General features: G+C 43.7%; 1 protein-coding gene across 1 annotated transcript in view; it reads right to left on the reverse strand.

The window, feature by feature from the left end:
- Positions 1-14,544, reverse strand: part of LOC144828425 (alanine aminotransferase 2-like) — a 107,235-nt gene extending 92,691 nt beyond the window's left edge. The window contains exon 1 of the mRNA XM_078686558.1: positions 14,437-14,544. The gene's annotated coding sequence lies outside the window, so the exon portion shown is untranslated. The remainder of the gene's footprint in view (positions 1-14,436) is intronic.
- Positions 14,545-15,739: the final 1,195 nt, after the last annotated feature.

Raw genomic sequence — 15,739 nt, forward strand, 5'->3', positions numbered from 1 at the left:
CACAAAAGAGTAAAACCATTGCTATTAAAAAACTAAATGTTTTAAGTCACTAGAGCCCAAAATGCAACAGTAAAAATGTGAATGTACTCCAGCTTAGCAATGGAGGAAATCCAGCACCACACATGGCCATTCAGAAGTACTTCAACAGCCACCCATGGAAATGAAAGGAGACAGTGACTTAAAATAGAACTCAGTAGGAAATAAAGGGGCATAATATAAAGGGCCGGTGATAAATAACGCATAGCGCGCTTAGCGCTTGCATATTTATCACCGGCTATCTCTGGAATTTATCGCTCGGTTAGCGCATTATCAACAACGCACATCGCCGAGGCGATAACAATTCCAGAGATAGTGGGGATATCGCTGTTTTCCATGGTGGAAAATGGCGATATCCTAGATGATAGGGCCTGTGTTCTTAGCCACACAATCCACCCCCCTTGTTAGGTATGCCTTAATCAGGAATTTAACAGACGTTAAATTCCTGCGTTAAGGCATACTTAACGTGATTTTAAATAGCGCTAACCCTCGTTGTCCATTTGATGAAGCTGGGTTAGCGATTTTTTCCCAAGGGAGTCTTGTCAGGCATGCCTCCTTTGCATCTCATTAGCGATGCGATGGGAGGCGTGCTGACAAGGGGCGCTATTGCAAGGAAACGCGCTAGAGTGTCCTTGTTGAATATGCAATAATATTATCACCGCTTTTCGCCCGAAAACGGGCTCTAATCTGGCGATAATATTATCGCCACCCCTTGTTGATATGCCCCAAAGTCAATATAAAATAATATATTTTCACTTAAAAAAAAAATATATATATATATATATATATATTCACTGAAAAAACCATAGGTTATAGAACATATATAGTTAGGGATTAGCATTTAAAAAACCTTATTTTACTCACACAAAACCATTGAAATTCCATATATAGTTAGTTGCACTAACTATATATCGCGCACCCGCAATCCACTGCTGATGATGTCACATATTACATCATTCATGACATGGTCAGTGACATCACTGATGACATCACTGATGACATCTCAAATGACATCACTGATGACATCATCCAGTGACTGTGTGTTTCTGTAAAGTTTAAATATGTTTTACATATTGAAGAATGAGTAGATGTAGAAGTGTCTGGATGAAGGATTTAGTAGGTGCGTGACTGACTGTATGAGTGAGTGATTAAATGTGTCTCACTGAGTGCATGGGTTAGTGACTAAACTGTCTTAATTTGTGCATCATTATGTCTGTTGTTCTGTAAACTGCTGCATGTGTTGATCAGTAGCTATATGAGTAACTATATGGGTTATTGATTGATTGCCCAAGTATTTGTATGGGAGACTGAGTGTGTGTGTGGCTGGCTGGGAGGTGTGTGACTCTGTGCAGATCAATGTGTACTTGTATCAATGATTGTATAAGAGAGTAAGTATGTGTTAGTATATGTTTCAAAATGTAAGGTGCTCTATGTTTAACTGTATAGATTAGAAAATGGAAGTGTGATTGATTCTTTACAGGACTGACTAGGTGTGTGAGTAACTCCATGGATGAGTGACAGAGTGTGAGAGTCTGTATAGGTGTATGAGTGCATATGATAGTGTTGTAAAGATGAGTGATTGTATGTATGAATGATTGTATGGGTAAATGAGTGAATGTGTGTGTAAACATAGGAATCACTGAGTGCGTATGTAGTAACTAGTATTGGTGTGTCAATGGTTTCAAAAATTATACTCTGTATTTAACACTGGGTGTAACAGAGGTTATATTAAAGTGTGAGGAGATGCATTGTATTGTCACATGAATGATATCATCAGTGATGTGGTCATTGATGTCAAATGAGATGTCATCAGTGATGTCATCAGTGATGTAATTTGAGATGTCATCAGTGATGTCATTTGAGATGTTATCAGTGATGTCATTTGAGATGTCATCAGTGATGTCATTTGAGATGTCATCAGTGATGTCACTGACCATGTCATGAATGATGTAATATGTGACATCATCAGCAGTGGATTGCGGGTGCGCGATATATAGTTAGTGCAACTAACTATATATGGAATTTCAATGGTTTTGTGTGAGTAAAATAAGGTTTTTTAAATGCTAATCCCTAACTATATATGGTCTATAACCTATGGTTTTTTCAGTGAATTTTCAAGGTTTTGAAAATGCTAATTGCTAACTATATATGGTCTATAACCTATGGTTTTTTCAGTGAATTTCAATGGTTTTTTAATAGCAAATATCATAAGCTGTCGAATGTCAAGTACGTGGTAAGTAAAAACATTTTCGTGTTTATGCACACTGATCTGCTTTGAATGCTGCCCCCCCTCCCCCTCATTTCTATTAGGAGTACTCTCTCTTTGCAGATAGTGAAGGGTAGTTAACGCAGGCCTTTGCCCCCGTTGTAATCCGTCGTGCCTGCTTCTCTCTCCATTTGATTGATTGTTATCCAAGCATTTACTGTTTTAGAATTGTTTCTCCTTGGTTCATTCTCTATTTACAAACAAGCACAGAGTCGCAATACTCTGTTTAGTCTTTGCAGATAGTGAAAAATCGTGTTAAAAAACAAAAGGAATCGAGCAAAATCAGTAGGCCACTAATGGGATCTCTTTTTGACCTCGCTAAAATAGAAACATTAGGAACAACCCCTCATGAGAAATACGAAACTAGTGAGATGAACTGAGCTCCACACCATGATGGCTGCAAGACAGCTCGGCTCCGCCACCCACCCCGCCCAAAATAACGATAAACTCTATGCAAATATTACAAATATATACAACACACCAGCAAAGTAACAGGGTAAAACATTTTATTAAATAACTATTTACATAACTATTTTATACTTTTTGTTGCCCGATCCGGCTAGCTCAATCGATCGAGCATGAAACTCATGCACTCTGATAATTCAAAGTTTTGAGGAGTGCTTGTAACACTGTCTGAAGCCTATTTGCACTTGCTACAGCTTCACTATTCTCAATGTAAGTGGGGGCTGTTTGAGGACGTGACTGCATTTGAAAACAATGTGATGCGGTGCCACCCTGAACCGCTTGACGGAGGCCCCCGAGGGACGGTGTCATGGCGCGGACTCGGAGGGGGCGCTTGGCTCCGGCCCCCTCCGCAAGTCGTGTTGCCCTGGTGTGGCCTGAGATCGCCCCCGACATAGGTGGCCGGCTCCCGGGGTCAAGCGGAACTTTTTGCCTTTTGGTGACTCTTCCATTCTTGACCTTGTCCCACAATCCGTTTCACCTAAAGACACGCTGTAGTGGGGCGCCCCTTTACCGTTTCAGTTGCCATTCCGCCCGCTTTTGCTACACTGTGCCTCTTCCGCTATTCAGCTGTTTACCGCCTGCTCTTTTGACTACAGCGTCTCGCTCACCATGTACTTGAGTTGTTCCCGCTCTTGCGGTGCAGCGATAGGCGGCTGCCACAGGACTCTCAAAATGGCGGCCGGCTCTTCAGATTTGGGCGTGGTCCACTAAAATGGGCCTGCAACACCTTGGAACTCGGACGCTTGTCTGCTAGAGCTTGGGCTCCATTCTCGAAAGCGTCCCCTCAGCCTTGAAGATTCTACAAAAGTCTTGGGGGCCCCCGACTCCCGCAGGCTTCTGGTGGGGAGCGGCTAGCATGATTGCTCGTGGAATGGCCACGACGGAGCTACGAAATGGTGGTGCTCTCATGCTAACGCCAGCTTCAGTCTGAAACATCCAGAAACACTGTAGACTACCAATTCGATCAGTTCCGGTAGCGCCCCAACGTGACCCGGTAGAGAAGAACTTGCCCTCCCCTCTTTGACTGATGGTTCTTGTTGCCCGTCCCTTCTGTTGTCATTTAACAGAACTATTTAGCCTGCTGAAAGGGGTTGTGTTCCGACCGCTGGTTGGTGGAGACATTTTGACTATATTCTGGACCTGCGTTGTCGCGTAATGCGTCATATGACGCGCCGCGTTAGCGCATCCGGAAGTGCTCCGGTGCGCGAAGCGCAGCTTCCCGGAAGCGATCTGGGGCGCGGCGCGCAGCGCGTAACGTAAGCATAACAGGTCATGTGACTTGTTAATAAAATTTTTCATTGGTTCATTTTACTTTTCTTATTCTAATGATGAAAGGCTTGGTCATATGACCTAAAAATTACGCTTTTTATTACTTTCGAACATTATTTTTTCTTAAACATATGTTATAATGTTCCAGGCTAATGTACTTTCCCGGAAAATTTACAACTGTCCTGCAAGTAAAATATATTCCTTTTTCGAGAAAAAGGGCGTTTCTTCGTCCCATGACGGAGCCGTTGAGCAAAAGAGGCTCGGCCTGCTGTCTTAGTCGCCGATACGCCTGAATATCAGATTCTTATCGATCACTTTATGTTGCAGAAGTAGAAACACAACAGCCCTTGACCATTTATCTTTACTGCGTTCCTGCGTATTATACCTTTTACCCTTCATGTAATTGGACTGCTTTATTTCACTTGCCTTTTACTGATTCTAAAACAGTGACTATTATTAAAAACTTTACCAATGTAAATACTACTACCATGTTTTCTTTTAAAAACCTTTATTGTGAAAATGTCAGTATACAAATACGGGCCTATAACCACGTGGGCCGGCCACGGAGCAAACTGTAATCATATATGATGAGTAGACATTTACACTGTAGAGGAACGTAACGGGCGGGCCATTAGGTTGCAAGAACTAAGGTGTCTAACAGTTGCGGAATCGGTGGACGTACATTTTATAATTAAAATACGACAGAGCCAGTTACAATAAAATTATCTAGATATACATTTGCGGGCAAGTACCATGGGTGACGTTAATTCGAACTTTCAATAGTACAGTAATCAATAACACATCAGAACTTAATATCAATAGGGATGTCGAAATATTCAATCAATTCTCGTCCCCGCCCGCCATGTGCTTCAAAACTGCATACGTATCTCGTGATTTCAAGGTTCAGCAACCAGTACACAACAAGGAGTTACGAGTCCCATTTATTCCGGCGCCATTTTGGGCGAGGACGGGCAGGTCCAGGATATAGTCAAAATGTCTCTACCAACCATCGACTATGATGATGTTCATATGCTGTATTTATTAGAGTAACACTCATCTGTCCACATGAAATTAATTTGCCACAATCTAAACATGTCATTTTAATCTTTCCAAAGTTCTTCTAAATATTTGGGACCGTTTCCCTTGCCTCTGATGCTGTCAGTGTCACTTCTTTGGTGAATGTACTGGCAGGTCGGGGGTTCTCCTCCAAATCTCTCTTTTGTGCAGCACTATAATTAATCGGTGCCACCTCTCCATATGACGATGCATGGTATAGTTACCATAACTATATTTTTTTTCGGTTCCTCTGGAGAGTACATCGTGGCAGATGAGGCAGGTAACGTACCGGGCATTTACCTCTTTTTGCATGTAGAGGAAAGGAAAAAAAATTCGAGCGTCCGAGTTCTAAGGTGTCCCAGGGCCATTTTAGTGGACCAGGCCCAAATCCAAAGAACAGGCCGCCATTTTGAGAGTCCTGTTGCAGCCGCCTGTCGCTGTAGCATCAAGAGCGGCCGAAACTCAGCTGAATGGCAACTGAAACGGTAAAGGGGCGCCCCACTACAGCAGACGAGCCTCCACCTGGGAAGGCCCGTTCACGCCGCCTCCCCCCCCCCTTCGGGCACCCCACGCCGTTATTCGGAGCAGGATTGTAGGATGGCCACACCAGTGCGGCAACTTGCTAGACACCACCTCGGTGCCAACCGAATCTCAGCGCCTTGTGGTGTCTTCTATTCAGAAAATATTGTTGTGCTGCCTTCGGCCTATTCGCCGCAAGTGCGCACGCAACTCAGCTGCATAGCGAGTGAAACACCAAGGGGCGCCCCACTGCAGCCGAGGAACCTTCATCTTGGGGGCGACGCACAGCATCACATTGCTTTCCAATGCAGTCAGATCCTCAAACAACCCCCACTGACTGACGCGAACTCACAGGCCAACGGAGCGCCCCACGCCGACTTTCGGCGCAGCATTGTAGGATGGCCACACCAGTGCGGCAACTTGCTAGACACCACCTCGTTGCCATCCGGATCTTAGCGCGTTGCGCTGCCTTTGGCCCTATTTGCACATCGGTCCGCTACTGACGCCATCTCACAGGCCAACGGGGCGCCCCACGCCGACTTTCAGCATTGTAGGATGGCCACACCAGTGCGGCAACTTGCTAGACACCACCTCGGTACCATCCGGATCTTGGCGCGTTGTGCTGCCTTCGGCCTATTCGCACATCGGTCCGCTACTGACGCCATCTCACAGGCCAACGGGGGGCCCCATGCCGACTTTCAGCATTGTAGGATGGCCACACCAGTGCGGCAACTTGCTAGACACCACCTCGGTGCCATCCGGATCTTGGCGCGTTGTGCTGCCTTCGGCCTATTCGCACATCGGTCCGCTACTGACGCCATCTCACAGGCCAACGAGGCGCCCCACGCCAACTTTCAGCATTGTAGGATGGCCACACCAGTGCGGCAACTTGCTAGACACCTCCTCGGTGCCATCCGGATCTTGGCGCGTTGTGCTGCCTTCGGCCTATTCGCACATCGGTCCGCTACTGACGCGAACTCACAGGCCAACGGGGCGCCCCACGCCGACTTTCAGCATTGTAGGATGGCCACACCAGTGCGGCAACTTGCTAGACACCACCTCGGTGCCATCCGGATCTTGGCGCGTTGTGCTGCCTTCGGCCTATTCGCACATCGGTCCGCTACTGACGCCGCCTCACGTGCCAACGGATTTTCTACGCTTTTTATACCCTATGCCGCATAACAGGTCATGTGACTTGTTTATAAAACTTTTCATTGGTTCATTTTACTTTTGGTTTCCTAATGATGGAAGGCTTGATCATATGACCTAAAAATAACACTTTTCATTGGATGAAAACTTTTTTTTTTCCCAAACGATGAAAGCCCCACCTTGTTTCTGGATGTTTCAGACTGAAGCTGGCGTCAGCATGAGAGCACCACCATCTCGTGGCTCCGTCGTGGTCATTCCGCGAGCAATCATGGCAGCCGCTCCCCACCGGAAGCCTGCAGGAGTCGGGGGCCCCCAAGACTTTTGTAGAATCCTCAAGGCTGAGGGGACGCTTTCGAGAATGGGGTCCAAGACCTAGCAGACAAGCGTCCGATTTCCAAGGTGTCCCAGGGCCATTTCAGTGGACCAGGCCCAAAAAGGAAACAGCCTGCCGCCATTTTGAGAGTCCTGTGGCAGCCGCCTATCGCTGCACCGCAAGAGTGGGCGCAACTCAGCTGAATGGCGGATTTTGACACAGTGTACCAAAAGCGGGCGGAATGGCAACTGAAACGGTAAAGGGGCGCCCCACTACAGCAGACGAGCCTCCACCTGGGGAGGCCCGTTCACGCCGCCTCACCCCCCCCCCCCCCCGGGGCGCCCCACGCCGTTATTCGGAGCAGCATTGTGGGATACCAAAACCAGTGCGGCAACTTACTTGACATCACCTGGGTGCCATCCACATCTCAGCGCGTTCTGCTGCCTTGGGACTATTCGCACAACAGACCGCTACTGACGAGCCACCCCCCGGGACGCCCCACGCCGTTATTCGGAGCAGCATTGTAGGATACCCAAAACCAGTGCGGCACCCAGGCAACATCACCTGGGTGCCGTCCAGAACTCAGGACGTTGTGCTGCCTTGGGACTATTCGCACAACCGACCGCTACTGACCATTGTTCCTTCTTTTTTCCTAAAAATGTTTAAATGTTTTTACTGTTTTTGTTGCGTTGTTTATATTTATAAGTTATTAAAGTTTTATAATCCTACTACTTTGTTGGAGTGCTATATATTTTTAATGTGACACATAATTGTAAAAACTTTGATGTACAAAGAGGCATCCCTGGAATCTTCCGCTTCAGGCTCGGTCCCCTCCCCAATCACAATACAGGATGGTTTTCAGATAGTAGGAACGCGTGTGGTGTGACGGATCTCATCGGGTGGGTGCCTTGATCTACTGTAACTCCTTTGAAGAGGGGTGATTCTTTACAGCTGGGGCCATAAAGTACATCTGCAGGGCTACCTGATAGCCTGGGACCGGCCTGGACAATCGGACACAGAGGAAGAGGAGTGTCAGAGGGTGCGGTAGTGAATAGGGCGAAAGGGAGGTGTCGGGCGGGCACAGAGTGTGATTCTCAGGGAAGAGCAGCGCAGATGGGGGGAGGTTTATTGCCCATGCATAAGACAGAGAGCGGGGGTGACCAGTGCCTGGGGGAGATGCTTGCGAGGGTGGGGAGCCATGCTAAGGATCGACAGCGTGCAGAGAGTGGGTCTGGTCAAGGCATCTAAAATGGCTGCCGTGCACGACAAAAGTGTGGCATTTGAAAAAAGGCAAGATGGCGCAGACAATGTTTTTCAACACTTCCTGATTTCCTTCGAATCGAACGTTAACAGACGTTATCTCTCCCACACTACCGGTCCCCCTGGGCTTAAACGCCGAGATGGTAGGGACTGCATCCCGTGGAGATAGGCCGAGACGTCACTCAGCAGAAAAAAAAGTAAAAAAAAGTCTATAAACATACAAGAAGTTAAAAGTCAATCATTCTTGTTTCCTTGTAGTACGCTCCCCAGTCCGCTTCCCGTTACGCTAACCGGGCGCACCCCACCAAAGAAAAATTATTATTTTTTTTTTTTTTGCCCCGCGGAGCCCTTTTAAAGCCTCCACATCAAACCTATGGGGTCAGGGAGGATCTACTATGCCCCCTTATGGTAATTTGCCCCTTCGCTTTGGCCTCCTCTTGTCTCTCGATCCTACCGAGAGACAAGATGGCGGCCGCTCCGTACTGTTTGGAATGTTTACAGACACCGGAGAGCCAATCAGCTTCGCTTCGCAAAGCTCCGTAACGCGAAATGTACGCGAAACGGAGCGCTACCCGGGACGCTGTCACAGATATATATCTTTTTTTGAACGTTAATTTCTCAAAATCCACTGCAGCACATATATTGAGACCCAGCAAAGGCACATCGGGCTACCGGTCCCTACAATTTTGCCAAGTTTCATGCAAATCCATTCACCCGTTCGATTTTTTTTTTTTTTTTTTTTTTTGCCCCGCGGGGCCCTTTTAAAACCTCCACATCAAACCTAGGGGGTCAGGTAGGATCTACTATGCCCCCTTATGGTCATTTGCCCCTTCGCTTTGGCCTCCTCTTGTCTCTCGATCCTACCGAGAGACAAGATGGCGGCCGCTACGGACTGTTTGGAATGTTTACAGACGCCGGAGAACCAATCAGCTTCGCTTCGCAAAGCTCCGTAACGCGAAAAGTACGCGAAGCGGAGCGCTGTCAAAGATATATATCTTTTTTTGAACGTTAATTTCTCAAAATCCACTGGAGCACATGTAGTGAGACCTAGCAAAGGCACATCGGGCTACCAGTCCCTACAATTTTGCCAAGTTTCGTGCAAATCCATTCAGCCGTTTGAGCTAAAAGTGAGTCCAACCGCCCTATGGAAATTAACATGGGAAAAATGCGTTTTGGGACCCCCTTTTTTCTCGGCCCCCCCTTGACGAACCCCCCCCAAATTTTCAGGGGCTGCTCAGAAACAAAATGTTCCATTTTCCTGAAAATTTCAGCCAATTCCGTCCACAAATGCCAAAGTTATTAGACATAGAATTTTCAAAAATCCCATAGAGAAAAAATCCTAACTATATATACCTACTGGCGACCGCCAGTAGGTAATATATATATATATATGTGTAATTTAATAACAAAAAGCGTGTATATATAGATAAAAATCAATAATATTTGATGTAATATATGTTAATACCTTTTTGAATTTACACAATAAATAAAAATTTAATTTTTTGCAATAATTATATGATTACATACATAACTTATAGTAATTTTAATGCATAACAACACAATAAACATTTTATTTTAAATGGGATTTTTTAAAATAAATCATTAAAACAATAATTCAAATAATTTTACATTTATTATTTAAATTTAAATTTAGGTTAATAGTGGCATGGCGTTTTTATTTTGTTATACATTTAACATAAATTAGTACATTAAATGTACTTTAATATTTTACATAAAATATTTTACTAATTTTGTGTAAGTTTAATAAATATTTCAAATGTTTCCTATACTTTACAACAGGAAGAGCTATGCTCTGTTAGTAATAACTTTACAATTGTAAATGCAGCTCCATTCCATTGTTTCAGATGTATTTAACATAAAATATTTTCATATTTATTAAAGTTTAATAAATATTTCCAACTTTAGTTTACCATAGGAAGATCTCAGCTCTGATGGGAGTAACTTTACATTTGTAAATTCGGCTCGACCTCATGGTTTCAGATTGTGGGGAAATGTAAGTCTACGCTTCTGAGTAAATTTACACTCCGAAATGGCGAATAGCTGATAGTAGTAAATTTACTCCAGAGTGCAAGAGTAAATTTATACATGCAGTTATACTCTCCAACATTTACCTTTGTGAAGAATTCCCAATGTGTCTTATTGAGAGAAAGATGTGCAGGACTTGTGATGGCACAGGATTGTTGAACATTTTAAGGTTTTCAGGCTTATACTTATTTCTTCTGATCCCAATTCCACTGGATTGTCAGTCAGAAGATACATGGCTTAATTTGAGCCTGTGGTTGCCAGTGGGGATTTAGTGTAAAGTTTAGTTTTAGTGTGTCAATTGACATGTTTTTACTCAGTTTTTATCTATGTGAAAAACATTCAGTTCATACTTTGTGACTGCTCCAAAGTTTCACAATGGCCACCTCGAGGTACCGCCCCTTCTAACTCACGTTTTCAAACCTCTTTCTTAAATATGTAACTGCAAAATGTGCCTATCTGAGCAAATGTGAACAGCTACACTTTTGCATCTATGTCTGAAAATAGCAAAGGATTTTGATTTTGTGAATCAAGACGTATCATTTGCAGGGACAGGTGAGATTTTATTTCATGTTCTGTAAATAGGAAAATTATATTTAACACTTATAGTAATGAGAATTAAACCAAACTATGTTTAAATGCAACACCTAACCCATCCTCAAACCAATTTTGGCTTAATTTACATCAGAGAGGTCACCTTGTCAAGAGACATGCCACAGAGCTAGAGACAATAGCAGTAGAGGGACAGAATTAATGATTATACCAGTGCATATCATTGTGTAAGAAACCTAGGATGACCTCTGAGCTGACACTTGCAACTCAGAATAATGCTCATGATTTCCATGATCCAGTCTCACCGGGACCCCAAACAACACATTCTATGGACACCACCTCTTGCTCACGAAGCTTGTGAGGCGAATCGTGTTCTGTGCTTTACTGCTTCTTGGAGCTGAAACAATGGTACATCAAATTTCTGAGTTTAGCAAATGGCCATCATGGCCAGGATGCCTCAATATTTTACCACAGAAACTCAGGTTATATCTAAAATATTAATTACAGAGAGAACAGTAGTCAGTCAGTCAAATATCTTTATTCGATTATTTAAAATCATAAAAGAGCAAGCAATACACGGGAACATTTCATCATGACACATAATAATATAGATCAGAATTTTGTTTAAAAAACCCTAAAAACACGTTATACAAAATAAAATACAATAATGTTTAAAAAGAGTAAAATCAATAAAATATAGGAGGTACACATTAATCAGGGACAAGGTGCCTAGTACTAAAACAATGCTTATTTATACGTGCACCAGCAACCAAAAAACTGGCAACATGAAATGACACTTTTAAGTTCGATAGACGTTGCAGGAACAGCATAGCTGGTTTTACCTGTGTAAAACCCATATTGCACAATATAGGCAGCAAGTATTTTTTCCTACTCTCTTTATAATGACCGCAGAACAGGATAAAATGAGTCGTGTCTTGAATAGAAAAATAATCGCAGTCACATGGATCAGCATTTTCAGGTCTAGTCCACTTTTTAAAATTACCCAGAATAAAAGGAATCAGATCAAGACGAAATCTTGTTGGAAGGAAACGATGGTATGGTTTATGTACCAAAAAGAGATATGGTTCCATACCTGGGACAGATGTTAACATGCAATGTTTCCTAACCGTAGATTTGTTTAACTCTGTGGCTTCCCTCTCCAAGGCATAACAGTCAGTCAAAAGGTTTTTGACTATCTTTATGTCTTCCTGATTTATCAAATGTGGGGAAGAAAAAAGTTCAGGTCGGCCAACTAGAGTTAACTGCGTCTTAACATATTTTAACCATGGAATGTTGTATAGTTTATCCAGGGCTAAGCAATCTTTAAGGATGTGATGGTTTAGAGTAAGCTCCTGGTTGAGCCACACTTTCAACCATCCAATCACTGGGGCTGACTTTAAAATGTCGGTAATGTAGCCCAGTCCAAGCTCTGTGTGTATTATGTATGTAGAAATCGATTGGGGGACAGAAAGCAGGGTTCTCAGGAATTTATTTTCTACTTTCTGAATTTTGCCATGTTCATGATTAGTGTGCCCCCAAATAACAGAGCCGTATTGAGCAACCGACAAACATTTGGCTTTGTAGACCTTTATAATGCTTTCCATGGGGCGGGCTCCGAGTTTTTTAGCAAAACCAAGCAACCCAGCGGCCGCTCTTGCTACTGCGTTACTTTTAGCCAAAAGCTGGGGGCCCCACTTGCCCTTTTCGTCAAAGATCACGCCTAGGTAAGGGAAGGATGGGACTCTCCTAACCTCTTTCCCAGCACAAAAAAAAGTTTTAGTCTTTCTTTTCCTGCCTGCGGCTCCTGCTATCATTACGTGGGATTTTTCTACATTAGTTTTCATGTCCAAAGAGGACATGAAATCCCCAAAGGATAAGAGGAGTTTATTCAATGCCACTCCAGAGCGTGCTAAGAGGACAGCATCATCCGCGTACAGGAGGCAGGTATCTTTATCTCTCCTGCACGCGGGATGTCAATGTGGGACTCTGCCAAGGCTGCCTCAAGGCCATTTATATAAAGAGTGAAGAGGAGGGGGGGCAAGGATACATCCTTGCCTAACCCCCCTTTCTGAGTCAAAGTGACAGGTGCATCTTCCTTCCCTAGTCACTCTGACCGAGGTCTTGAGGTCTCTGTGTAGCTCTGCCAGATACCCTACCAGGGGTGCATCGATGCCCATGGACAAGAGGACCCCCCACAGCTTAGCCCTGTTAACCAGGTCAAAAGCAGGTCAAAAGCATAGTAATGAGAATTAAACCAAACTATGTTTAAATGCAACACCTAACCCATCCTCAACCCAATTTTGGCTTAATTTACATCAGAGAGGTCACCTTGTCAAGAGACATGCAACAGAGCTAGAGACAATAGCAGTAGAGGGACAGAATTAATGATTATACCAGTGCATATCATTGTGTAAGAAACCTAGGATGACCTCTGAGCTGACACTTGCAACTCAGAATAATGCTCATGATTTCCATGATCCAGTCTCACCGGGACCCCAAACAGCACATTCTATGGACACCACCTCTTGCTCACGAAGCTTGTGAGGCGAATCGTGTTCTGTGCTTTACTGCTTCTTGGAGCTAGATCAATGGTACATCAAATTTCTGAGTTTAGCAAATGGCCATCATGGCCAGGATGCCTCAATATTTTACCACAGAAACTCAGGTTATATCTAAAATATTAATTACAGAGAGAACAGTATGCTGTTGCATGTCTGGCAACATGGTCAAATAGATGCTTATTGGCTCAGATCTTGAAGAGTTCTACTACTGACACAAAGATAGGTTGATTAATCTCTATATCAAATTAGACCACACTTCTGAGCGTATGGTGTCAACATTGTATTCCTCTAAGCATCTTACATGAAGACATTCCAAGAGTCTAAGGGGGTTTGTAGCAGTAAGTGTGTGGGTTCCCTTTCAGCTGAAGATACATTTCGAGTTGTTGTTCTTGTTGTTTTGACTTCTGGATCTAGATTATAAAAGGTGAAGGTTCTTCAGAATCAGTTTCTGTACTTCAGCCCATAACTTGTTGTTCCCAATAGTGTATGTAACAAATGCAGGAATTCTTTACAAACAATACCTCTTGGGAAGAACGATTTAGGGCTCAAATCACCTAGAGTTTGTGAAATCAAAAAACTTCAAATCAGCCAAAAATGCTTGATATTTGAGTCTCTTCGGGTTCACTCAGGATAACTGCAATGTATGCATGAATGTTTTTACTTGTCTACATCCTAGAGTTGTTATTTGTATCTGACAGTGTTCTTTGCTCGCCATATTAATGAAGCTGTCCTGCTACAGTGCATCTTCTGAGACATACTACGCTTAATGACTGGGCCCAACATCTCATCAAAGAGGGAAGAGGAGGGAGGACAGAGAAGGAGGTTAAGGATGAAGAAGATAGTATGAAGAAGGGGAAGGGAGCAATGATGTTCATTGGGTGAAAGGACGACTATGAAGGATGTGAGGGTATCAGCTGGTCACAGAGTGGGTCCTCTCATGGTGTTACCTGCCGTATGAAGGTGATTGGCTTCTGTCCCACTGTATGATGGTCTTCAGAGTAGCAGGGTATGAGCTCCTGGAATGGTTTCTCTACACCCTAATGGAAAAGAGAAAACATGTTTAAATGATCACTAATTCCCCCTTTCGTTTGCCATTTTTCACCATCTCAATGTGACTTTTGTCATAATTTAGAGTTCGGCAATCGGACACTCTGTCAAAACATGGTAGATATCCGAATCATGGTCTTACAAGTGCCATAGACTATAATACACCGCTCATATGGTGGATGGGCCATCCGGCATGTTTATGATGGAGTTTCTTGTCCGCTAAACTGTAATTTAGGCCCTGTTGGACTACACCGTCTTTGCAGCATCCTTCTCAATCCTTTTACTTCCTCCCTCCTGTTTTTGATGGCTTTAAGGACTCTGCACCCTTTATCACTGCAAATCAGTGCTAAAGTGCTTGTGCTCTCTCCCTTAAACATGGTAAAATTGGCTCACGCCCAATTGGCACATTTAATTTACTTGAAAGTGCCTAGTAAAGTGGTACTACATGTGCCCAGCGCCTGTAAATTAAATGCTAAGATTGGGCCTTTAGCACTAGGTGTGCCTCTCACTTAAGTTTAAACATGTTTCTGGCCTGTGTGTGCAGTTTTAAACTGCCATTTCGACAGGGATAATAAACCTTTTTTCAGGCCTAAAACTGCCCTGTTAATACAAATAAGTCACTCCTCACGTAGGCGCTAAATTGTGCAACAAGCAGAGCGCAGTATACTTTTAACTTTTGCATTTCCTGGTAGTGGAAAACTCTCAAATACATTTTTCACTACTGTAAGGCCTATCTCTCCCATAGGAAAACATTGAGTTACCTTATTACATTTAATAAGTGATATCTTTCAATTGGGAGCAGATTAGAATTTCGAGTTTGGTGTCTAAAGAAACTTAATATTAAACCCTCTTTAATGGTAAAGTTGAATTTTAAGGCATAATTCTGAAGATGACACTTTTAGAAAGCTGACATTTTCCTGTCCCAATCAATTGGTGGCTCACATGATTAGGTGTAGCTGGAAGTTGGTCTTAGAGTATTGCTCCTAGACAGCGAGATACGGGGGAATAGATGTTGGCAGTACTTGCCCTCTCTGACTTGATAGGGGGCAGAGATGTTACCTACAACACTTGCACATCACGAAAGCCTCGGCCTGGGTACACACACAAAGGATTTGACAATAGTCTTTTGTCTCACCAGACAAGCTGGGGCCAGGGCAGGGAGGCAGGAAATTCCAAGCATCTCTGAGGATGGGAACCACCAGA

Source organism: Lissotriton helveticus, chromosome 4_1, assembly GCF_964261635.1.
Source record: "Lissotriton helveticus chromosome 4_1, aLisHel1.1, whole genome shotgun sequence".
In the NCBI taxonomy this organism is placed as follows: domain Eukaryota; kingdom Metazoa; phylum Chordata; class Amphibia; order Caudata; family Salamandridae; genus Lissotriton; species Lissotriton helveticus.